Below are 12225 nucleotides of genomic sequence, written 5' to 3' on the forward strand. Positions count from 1 at the left end.
ATAGAGATTGTGCACTCAAATATTCGAAATAAAATACTACGATTGTTGTAATATTTTTCAGTCTTGATTTTTTTTCTCGACACAATTTATTGTCTACAGGAGCTAACAGATATAATTTAAGAGAAGGATGGGATATCAGGATCCAGCTGGGGCTAGAGTAACCAAAAATGGTGGATGGTTTGCTAGTGTTAGCTGACATTTCCGAAGGATATTGCAAGTGTGGTAATAGTTCTCCTTGTGAGACATCTAGGTGGTGCACTCTAGAATAGTGTAGTCAGATATAAATACTAGAATATTCAGAAATTTCAGAAGATATGTAGTTGAATCCTAAAAGGGATAAATATTTACCTTAGTATGACTCCCGCCCCTAGTAAAAGGAGAATGTTAGTCGACGCGAAGAGTCAGTGAGATGGAGCAAGGGAAGCTAAAAGTGAAAGAATATTTTTGTTGAAATTTTCAGAATAAGGTAATAGAGAGAGATATTAGCAGGAGAATAAGAAGAGAGTAAATGAAGCATTATGAGTAAGATGTGATAAATGGGTGATAACGACAAATCAAAATATGACAAGAGGACATAGTCTATAATCAAGTGAAGGAAAAGATAAGAGGAGACATGCCTTGAGACTATAAAAGAGTATATGCCAAAAAGTCATATCTTTATTTCGAGAAATGAGTTGGTGATTCCAACATGATTACAAGAAGACTAAGGTAGACCCCGGAGTAATAGAAATTAGTATGGGCTTGTAAACAAGAAAAACATCAAACATGATTTAGGGACCGAAGGATTCGATAATAGTTGGAATCATGAGAATTTCAAAGATCGCGTTCCGGCAATGATAAAATGGACAACAGAAGAATAACCTTTAAAGGTCATTCAAGTAGAAGCTTCTCTAAAGCAAGCACTGTGAGAAGAGTTAAGCTTAAGGGACTAAGTGTGCTAGATACACTAGGTGTCACCCTCGCGCGTAAGAAATTTAGGTATCCCTAGTATAGAAGGGTTACCACAAGATGAGTAAGAGTTTGTGAAGACGTGAAAAGACGCCGAAGATGAAGAGGCAAAATATTTATAGGTAAATCTTCATAGCATTAAATGTTAGTACTCCCCTAAAGGGGGGAAGATGGTGTGATATGGTAATAAGTCGGAGTTAAGTGGTAATAACTACGAAATAGTAAAGGAAGAAAGCGGTAAAAAGAATGAAATTGTTTTTATTCAGATCGTACAGATATGTTACTACTCCAGAACATTATGCAAGCACGATGCCGGGGAGAGGCAGTAAGGGTTCCCAGCCAGGATATTATTGATAAATAAGTGTGAATGGACACTTGATACATAAGGAGCCAGTGTGAGGGATAAGTTAAGACAAAGGACATAACCCAGGAGAGATTATGCGGAATACAGATATGAGAATGGACCAACGAGTAGTTAGTAGTTGATTCAGGAGAAGCCTAATTATGGCTAGACACGAGGATACAGATAAATCAGCAGATTGTGCAAGGTAAACGTAGTGAACCCCAACATAGGGAATTCATTCTCGCAGATATGACATCGTAATCCTAGAGAAATATTTAGATAGGAATTGGTGTAGTTAAAGGTACCGTTGTCACGCCCCGACCTCGGGGAGCACGACCGGCGCTTAACAGAGTTACCCCGGTCGAGCAAGCATGCACAGTTCCGTCTACCCAACTCACCCACAAATAAAAAGGCGAATGCATTTAATTAATTAGTCAGTAAGAAGTCATGTGAACAACACTATTTCATTTCCATTAGTTACATCCTTAATAAATATTCAAACCAGTACATTGTACAATCATAGTTAAAGTGGGACAGATAATACAATTACAACATTTTTAGTTTTAAATTTTCCAAAATAGACACAACCCACATTATGTCTACAGAGCCTCTAACAGGAACAAAACAATGCTATGACAGTGCAGGCAACAAGGCCCCGGCTATACCTTAAAATGCTATATATAAAGGATAGAAGATGCAGGATCCCGAAATGAAGTGGGCTCACCAAATCAGCTGAGGAGAGGGTGTGCTGCTATCACTGATCAATACCACCTACTATGGAACCACCTGCTATGGAACCACCTGCATCCATTAAAGATGTTGTGCCCCCGGCAAAAGGGACGTTAGTATATATGGAATAGTACTAGTATGTAAAACTAAACACCCTCTCAATAGAATGAGCAACACAAAACAGAGAATAAAACATGATATCAATAAGAGACTCAAACAATATCAAAGTGTCACATTAGGGGAAACGTAAATTTCAAGTAGGTTTCGATAATTTATGTTGGGAGATCTTTAGCACCGATATTCCACCGTATTTTAGCACGGAGTTCAATCTCAGACCGACAGGCTAAGTTGTCTCACCCAAGACATACACTCACAATACCACCATGTGAGTGGCATGGCATCCGATCTCAGCCCGATCGACTAAGCCGTCTTACCACAATGTCGTGTGGGTCGACAGTACATCACATCTAGCTAGGAATAATCTCATCCTATTTAAGGGGAAAACATCTCAACACACCAATCCCATCCCATATAAGGGGAAACAGTCTCATCACATTAACACGGGGATTTACCCCTCAATCACTCCTACACCGGCAGGTGTAGTTTCGGGGTTAGGTTTTTCCGATCTTCCCTTCCTCGGTGGCTAATCGATACTCCCAAAGCAATTGTTATTAAAAGTATTTACCACTCATTTCATATTCTTTTACATGTCATTTATTTTATTGACATCATTGGCCATAACGCAATATCATTCTTGGCACATTGGTCGTACTTCATAATTCAAGCTCACTATTCCATTTTCAATCATTATCATGGATAATCAACAATAAGGCCTTTCAAATTAAGACTTTAAACACATACTTGAGCAAATTAGGGCCTTAGGCACATATGATCTCTTATACAATTTGATGTGATCACTTTTGTTTGGACTTGACTTGAAGTCACAACATTTTAATACATACTCATACTTCAAATACTCTCCCGAAGAATAGCACAATATAATAAGAACATTCCAGAACACATTTGAACATATTCATATATATACATCATCCGACGTCAAACTTATTCAGAAAAGTCAATTCATAATGGACAACTCGGGACTTACAAGATCATCATGGGAATTCAATTCTAAGAGAGAAGTTTAGCCAACATACCTTGCCTCGAGCCCTTTTAATTTACTAAAATGTTCCGGAGATCCTAGCCACTTCGATCTATTTAGAGATATTGCAAAATTGAACATAAATTAGGAAGGAGTTCATAATTCTAGCTCACTTGAGCATTTTATCAAACACTAGGTGTGTATTAAGTTTCCAAGGTCCTCCTATGGTGGATTCTATCATCCCACTACCCAAAGCTTACCCAAAAGAGCTCAACAATTTTCCCACACCCCAGAGTTTACTTGGCTTATTACCTATTTTCAGTTAAAATCATGAAATTAAGGGCTATGGAGTAAAAAACAATTACCTCTAGGATGAAGACCTAGTGAATTCTTCTTACAATTTCTTCAACTTTGAGCAAGAATCGATGGATGATGGGCTTAGGAAATCCCCTTCACTCTTTGGCACTCCCTCACTCTAGAATATTTGTTTTTTCTTCAGAAGTGGTCCATTACTCTAATATATCGAAATAGGGTCGGGTAAAAAAATTAGAAAAAAGGAGCCCTGTCACAGATCTACAGTCGCATATGTGAACGCATAACGCTTCTGCAGTCCGCAAAATGGGCCGCGAAATGGTCTTCCGGAACTGGGCAATTTTGCCCCACTCTGCGGCCATTATGCGGTCTGCAGACCTGTTCTGCGGTCGCATAATGCGCCGCAGAACCTCTCTCCGAAATATTTTCATGTTGGTTCCGTAGTCGATGCGCGACCCGCGAAATGGTTTTGCGATCGCATAGTGACCATACAATATCACCCAAACTTTACCCAGGTTTCTGCTTCATTCTGCAGCTATTCTTCGGCCCGCATAGTGATTCTGCGACCGCATAGTGGGCCTCAGAAATGTCTTTTTCTGCCTAAAATTTTCCTCTACTTCCCAGCGCACTGTCCAACACAAAAGGTCCGTACCGCAGCAGGCATGCTTGCTGCGAAGAATCTCCACATTCGTCAACACATAGTCTACTTCGGCACCACGAAATCCCGGGTTTTAAGTAAAATATTTACGGGACCTCACATTCTTCCCGGCTTAGGATCATTCGTCCTTGAATGAGGTTCAGAATCCGTCATTAGCATCTAATGTGGTTCAATTGTGACTTCACACACCAGCAGTTCCAAATTTTGGCTAACTTCCTAAATTTCCAAAAATTTTGCCAGAGTCTCCCCTGTAACTGGGCCTAACCACCTATAAGAGATTCCTAGAAACCACTTCTAACAACATATACATAATCCGATGACGCAATATAACATAAACAACACCAACAGTGGCCTCATAAGCAATATATTACCAGAAAAGGAACACCCTTAACATCAACGATACAAATGATACATAATTCATAGAAAGTAACTCTTAGAATTTTCATAGAACTCAACTTTATAAATACATGGCTATTCAAACAAATAAGGATACTTCTTCCTCGGCCTCCCAGGTGGCCTCTTCAACCTGTTGGTTCCGCCATAGTACTTTCACGGAGGTAATCTCTTTGTTCCTCAATTTTCGGACTTGCCTATCAAGGATAGCAACTGGAATTTCTTTATAAGTCAATTCTTCATTAACCTCAATGGTCTCAACCGGAGTAATAAGCGACGGATCTCCAACCACCATTTTCAACATGGACACGTGAAACACCGGGTGCACCAAAGACATCTATGGAGGTAGTTCTAGCATGTAAGCCACCTGACCAATCCTCTGAATGATTTTGTACGGTCCGACATACCCCGGACTCAATTTCCCTTTCTTACCAAATCGCATTACACCCTTCTTAGGGGAAACCTTCAGGAACACCCAATCATCTTCATTGAACTCCAAATCCCTGGACGTACATCCGAATAGGACTTTTGATGACTCTAAGCAGTTTTCAACTGCTCCTTAATGATCTTAACATTTTCCATAGCCTGATGCATGGCGTCTGGCCCTATCAATTCCGCTTCCCCAACTTTGAACCAATCAATCAGAGATCTTCATCTCCTACCATATAAAGCTTCGAACGATGCCATTTGGATGATGGCACGATAGCTGTTGTTATAGGCAAATTCTATGAGTGGCAAATGATCATCCCAACTACCTTTGAAGTCAAGAACACAAGTACGTAGCATATCCTCAAGCGTCTGAATAGTTCGCTCTGCTTGCCCGTCGGTCTGTGGATGGAAGGCTGTACTAAGATTCACCGGAGTACCCAAACCTTGCTGAAATTTCTTCCAAAAATTAGCCATGAACTGTGCCCCTCGATCTGAGATAACAGAAACTAGAGTGCCATGCAACCTGACTATTTCCTTGATGTATAACTGGGCATACTGTTCCGCTTTGTCGGTAGCCTTAACCGGTAAGAAGTGTGATGATTTTGTGAGTCGATCCACAATTACCCAAATCGAGTCGAATTTGTGAGGAGTGCGAGGTAGCCCTACCACAAAGTCCATGTTAATCATTTCCCACTTCCACATTGGAATTTCTATGTTCTGTGCCAACCCACCGAGCCTTTGGTGTTTGGACAATTTGGACATCTCGCCACATAGTCCGCTACATTCCTTTTCATATCGTTCCACCAATAGACTTCCTTAAGATCATGATACATCTCTGTAGAGCCTAGGTGCACGGAATACCTAGCAGTGTGAGCCTCAGTCATGATTCTTTCCAGGAGATCATCCATATTTGGAACACATAGTCACCCTTGGTACTTTAGTGTACCATCATCCATGCCAAGAGAAAAGGCCATGGTCTTATGTTTTTGAACCCCCTCCTTCAATTGTACCAACAATGGATCGTTGAATTTCTTCTCCTTGACTTCCACCACAAGCGATGATTCGGCCCTATTTTGCAGAATCACCCCTCCTTCACTATAGTACGCAAGACGAACTCCCAAACTAGCCAACCGCTGAACCTCCTTGGCCATCGGCCTTTGATATGCCTCCAAGTGAGCCAAACTGCCCATAGATTTTCGGCTAAGAGCATATGCTACAACATTAGCCTTCTCCGGATGATATAGGATGTCGATGTCATAATCCTTGAGTAACTCAAGCCATCTTCTCTGCCTCAAATTCAATTCTTTTTGTTTGAAAATATATTGAAGGCTCTTATGGTCCGTGAATATATCCACATGGACCCCAAACAAAACTGTAAATGCTATCCAAAAAAATTGAAGTTCTTTTAATGTCTAATATTTAAAAAATTCCTGAATTAGCAATAAAAACTATTTGAAACACTATTGATTGCCAATCCCCGGCAACGGCGCCAAAATTTGACGAGCTCAAAACACACACCTAAATATACTCGCTAGTCAAATATAGTATAGAAAATTATAGTATCCACAGGGATTGGAGTTAAACAGTATTTTCGTAGATTGTAGCTAGATTGCTTTCAAAGATGATCAACAATTGAGATTATATGATTAAGAACTAAAATTAACTAAGACTCTAGATCTAATTGACTAATGACAATTGAACAAAATTAAGCAAAGAAGATATAAATAGGAGAAAATAGGGGTTGATTGGATAGGTGCAAGATAATTGTCTGGGATTTAACTCTCGTTAATTCACTTCTAATGTTCAAGTGATTCTCTCCATTTTATTTAATTATTATTTCACACGTTTAGTAGAAACTCCTCTCTCTATTAAGTCTCAACCTCACAATATGAACCAATTTATGCTCGGTGAAGAAATGCACGAATTCGTAGTGGACTGGTCTTTAGGAGAACCTCTTTCGATTATCCTCCTAACTAGGTCTAAACAATAATTCAACTAGCCTCTTTCGATTACTAAGAAGAATCAATGAATTCAACCATCAAGATGATGCAAAAACTTCACAAGTTATGTCTCTCTCGATTACATGAACATGTGAATATAGATGCAATAATTAAATCACCAAATACATAAAAACTATAATTAATATCCACAAACAATCATCAAAACACCAAATTCATCAATCCCTAAAGAGAATTATTACATAGATATGGAGTAATACATCACAAATATAAAAGAAAAGCATTAAACGATCCAAACTCTTGTCTTGAGTGAGGATTGAATGATGAATTCCTTGTGCTTTGGATTCTCCAACTTCTCTCTAACCACCTTAGGTCTTAGATGTGTCAACAGTCCAGAAAATACCGTTTTCCCATGTATTTATACTAATTAGGGCCGGGCCCAAACAAAATCACCCTTTCCTAGCCGAAATAGGAAAACTTGCAAACTTATTGTATTTTATGCGTTGCACTGAGCGTAGAAAGGTGCGTAGCATTAGTGCCTTTTCCTAACAGACCCCAAAAACCCAGTCTCTGAAGTTTGCTATTTTCTGACAGATTTTTACACTGATGCGTCGCCCAGTGCGCCGCACCAGTGCATTTTTTAGCAGATTATTCTGCCTTGAATTTTGACGCCCAGAAATGATCCTCGACCCCCGAACACGATTCCGGATTATTCCTTTGGGATTTTACTCAGAGTTCAAAGCTCCAATTAGCTCGAATTAGTTCCATAATATCTACATTGCTCAGGATCACTCCTACAAGGCATAAAACACACAATTAGTGCAAAACACTCGCAATTAATGCTCAAACTCAATTAAAGTGCAGTAAATTGGAATGTAATAAGCGACTAAAACACAAGATTATAGCCTACCATCAACACCCCAAACTTAAACCATTGCTTGTCCTCGAGCAATCACACCACACTTTATATAGACACAACCTTACTAAGCAACTCTCCTTACTCATTACACCAATAATATTTAAAATAGACTAAACACAATAGTGTAACATCTTCACCTCAAGAATTGACTCAAAAGCACCATGAATTATTTACAACTCACTCACTTACTCTAATATAGAGGTCAACAACATTGCCTTTCCTTCATGAATCAAGTGCCCTCACAATAATAGAGAGTAGTTCCACACACAATAAAAGTTAAGAATAATTAGAAACTCAAGATAGAAAGAATTCACTCACTGTCAGAAACAACATTCATATGCCACAAAAGATGCACCATAGGCTTGCCTATAGTGTACTGCTCAACTAATCGGGCCCATTCAGTCAAGGATCAAATAGGACTTTTATTGGTTGTAATGTAAGCTGCGGGGCGGGTATGATACATTTAGATATAAGAGTGACTACACCTCCTCCCTAAGCACTTTAATACATACATTTCATTGTTCGAAACCCCACACTTATGTCAAACCATAACTCCACCTTCACATCAATATACATTAACTCCCAACTTATTTAAGCACAATTACATCATAATTAACCACTATCAAGGAATATTTTTCACAATCATACAATTAATCTCTTTTTTCTTTCAATTCAAGTGGCTCTTACTTTTTCAAAATAGTGCACTTTTTTCCTTGTTTCAATAGTTCCACTCGAAAGCTCAACCAACACCCCACACTTTAACTTTTACAAATTTCATACCAAATTCAAGTGCTCACAAGAGGTAAATGGTTCAAATAGATGGTCAATTCAAACAAATGGGTAGGGCTTGTAATGTGGTTGGCAAAAGAAATAGGAAGGTTAACTAAGATACATAACAATTAGGTGGGTAAAAGCATATAACTGGCCCAATAAAGAAATGCCTATATCACTTCCTAGACTGAACAAAACTACTATTTCGCTTTGCAAACACGCGGGGCAAGTTCTAGACATCAAATGCAATGCACAGAATAACACAAAAACTTCACACACATATGGCACATAACTCACTCAAGATTGGATGATCAAGACTCTCTAGTCAAAGCAGTTAAGCAAAGTTAAACCTATACAATTTAAGGTGCCTATGCAAGAGTCAAAAACTGAGCCTAAGTGTCACAACTAAAGGCACTCACTATTCTCAAGGCATAATCAATTCAAGAGACATTAATTCCAATTCAAATCATAGCATAAGGTTTCCTACTTCTAAAAACAAAAACTAACTACACCCGGTTCAAACAAAACCCTTGGAAAAGAATCGCGGTATAAAGTAAAACCAAGGGGGAATTATTACACTACTTAACAAAAGAACATCCTTTTGTCTTTTTATTTTGACTTAAATCCTTTAAGAAACCTGTTGAATGATATCCATCGTCGGGAAAAGTCAAAAATTTTAAAATATTTTATGGTTTTTTTTTCAATTTTACAAACAAAAACTAAAACTAACATACATACAACATACAACATATAAATATCCCCCTACCCCACACTTTAACTTGTGGCATGTCCCCATGACATACAATTAAAAAGCATAAAGTAGAGAAAACTTCCCTGAATATCTAGTCGACGTCTGGGTCGAAGTCGGGCTCCATTCCACGCGCTCGAACCAGTGCACACATCCATGCACACAGCTTCTTCTTAGCCTTTTTGGGGTACACCCCACACTTATCTTTTCCACTCGTTGTAGCATTTTCTTTCGAACTCTTCACTTTTCATTCAACACTTGCAACTGGCATCTCCTTTTTAACCCCAGTTTCTACATTCATCTCAAAAGTTACAGTCTCCTCCCCCACTCTAAGCATGAGTTTTCTATCATGTATGTCTAATATTGCTCTACCCGTTGCTAAGAATAGTCTTCCTAAAATGAGAGGGACCTCCTTATTCTCCTCCATATTTACTACAATAAAGTCCCCAGAAAATACAAACTTATCCACCCACACTAAAACATCTTCCACTATCCCCTCAGGTATCATAGTTGTTTGGTCAGCCACCTGCAACGATATTGGTACCGACCTTATCTCTCCAATCTTACTCTCCAACTTTCTGTACATAGACAAAGGCATTAAATTAATTAAGGTACCAGAATCACATAAAGATTTATCAAATTTAATAGAGCCTAAAGAGCAAGGTATTGTAAAACTCCCTAGATCTCCAAATTTTTGTAGGAGTTTATTTTGCAAGATAGCACTACAATGCTCTGTGAGTTTGACCACTGATGTCTCCTCAACCTTCCTTTTCTTTGTAAGGATCTCCTTCAAGAATTTTGCATAAGCTGGTATTTGGGAAAGCACCTCTGTGAATGACAAGTTTATATTAACCTGTCTCAGCATATCTAGGAACCTCTCAAATTGTTTATCCAGCTTCTATCTATAAATCTTTTGGGGAAAAGGTAAAGCGGTCATGTGTTTGCTCTCTTCATTAGATTCATCTCTTCTTTCTTGTTTTCTTTTTATCATCTTCATTTTTCGGCTACTCCCCAATTTCTTTTTCAGGCACACTCTCTTTTTGGACCGGAGTGGGCTCTTCCAACACTTGCTCACTTCTCAGAGTTACAGCATTTACAGTTTCTTTGGGGTTCCTTTCAGTGTCTGCTGGCAAAGTACCTAGGATCCTCTCAGATAATATGGTAGCAATTTATCCCACTTGCTTCTCCAAATTTCATAACCCTGTGCAAAGTTCTTTGATAGCTGCACCATGAGCATCTAATCTCTCATCTGTCTTGACAATGAAGGACTTCATTAGATCTTCTAACCCAGACTGAATTGGCTGTTGAGGGTGAAACTACTGCCTTTGCTGATTTTGGAAAACAGGCGCCCCTTGTCCCTCGGGTCTGACGTTATTTTGTTGCCATGCATTTGTTGTACCTCCTAGTGAACTCCATGAAAAACAAAGGTGCCTCTCACCCATTGCATTAAAGTTGTAATTTCCAACAACATTAACTTCCTTAGTTGAGGCTTGACACTCGTGAGTAGTGTGTCCTCTTCCACAAATATTACATACTGCATGAGTCTCACTCTGTATTGAGGCTAAGGTCAGCTTCCTTATCTCCTTCGTCATAGCATCAAGTTGTACCTGTACAGATGTGTTAGCATCAACCGGGTGAACACCATTCGCCCGTCTTCTTTCAGCACTTTCAGGGGGCCACTGATTTCCATCTCCAGATAATTCATCGAGAATAGTGACTATCTCCTCTGGTGTCTTCTTCATTATAGGACCTCCAGCTGTATTGCTCAACGTTCTGCATGAGGCCGGTAACAACCTATCCCAAAAATCATGGAGTTGTATCCATAGTTCAATACCACTGTGTTGACACTTTCTGACAATCTCCTTAAACTTCTCCCAAGCTTCAAAAACTGTTTCATTATCTTTCTGGAAGAAGTTATGGATCTCTCTTCTAAACTTGCCCGTTTTAGCTGAGGAAAAATATTTGTCAAGAAATTTTCTGATCATCTCCTCCCATGTTCGAATTGATCCTTGAGGCAAGCTCTAAAGCCACTTCTTCGCATCATCTTTCAGTGTGAAGGGGAATGCCCTTAGATAAACTGCATCTTGTGAAACACCATTATATTAAAAGGTATTCATGATCTCCTCGAAGTCCATTAGATGATTGTATGGATCTTCGTTCATCTTTCCTATGAAAACACAACAGTTTTGCAGAGTTTGAAGCAACCCTTGCTTCAATTCAAAATTGCTTGTTGCAACTGGAGGTGGTCGAATGCTTGACAAACCTTGGTTGTAGACCGGTCTAGAGTAATCACCAAGTGGTCTCCTAGCACCGGGAGCTATGTTTCTAAATTGGACAGTATCCACAGGTTGATTTTGATTAAGTCTGTGACCCCTCTCTTCTTTATAAATACATTGTTCATCTCTAAAACGTGCTTCTACAACATCTCGTGCCACTTTTTCTCTTTGTTGGGCTACCTCTCTCGCAGCCTGGTCCACATGATCTTCACCGTTTCCAGCCATATCTTTGGTTGAGGATTGCCCAAACTTTTCTAATGTCTCGGTGAGATTTCTTTCCTTCTTCAGCTATTGTAGATGTTTTTCTATTTTTGGCTCGTATGGTAGAAATTCTTTCCCAGAAGATCGAGTCGTGGACCAATCTAACCTGTAACCTGTGCACAGTCAAAGAATACCAACCGTAAAAAGGGAAAAACAAAATAAAACAAAAAGAATAAAATTCCTTAATTAGCACTACAAACTATTTCAAATACTATTGATTGCTAATCCCCGGCAACGACGCCAAAATTTGATGAGCTCAAAACACAGACCTAAATATGCTCGCTAGTCAAAGATAGTATAGAAAGTTATCGTATCCATATGGATTGGAGTTAAATAGTATTTTCGTAGCTTGTAGCTAGATTGCTATCCAAGATGATCAAT

General features: G+C 39.1%; 1 non-coding gene across 1 annotated transcript; it reads left to right on the forward strand.

Moving 5' to 3' along the window:
* Window positions 1-11137: 11137 nt before the first annotated feature.
* Window positions 11138-11244, forward strand: LOC142169252 (small nucleolar RNA R71). Its single transcript, XR_012698963.1, has one exon. It is a non-coding gene; the product is annotated as a small nucleolar RNA R71 (small nucleolar RNA).
* Window positions 11245-12225: the final 981 nt, after the last annotated feature.

Source organism: Nicotiana tabacum, chromosome 14 (genome assembly GCF_000715075.1).
Source record: "Nicotiana tabacum cultivar K326 chromosome 14, ASM71507v2, whole genome shotgun sequence".
Taxonomy (NCBI): Eukaryota; Viridiplantae; Streptophyta; class Magnoliopsida; order Solanales; family Solanaceae; genus Nicotiana; species Nicotiana tabacum.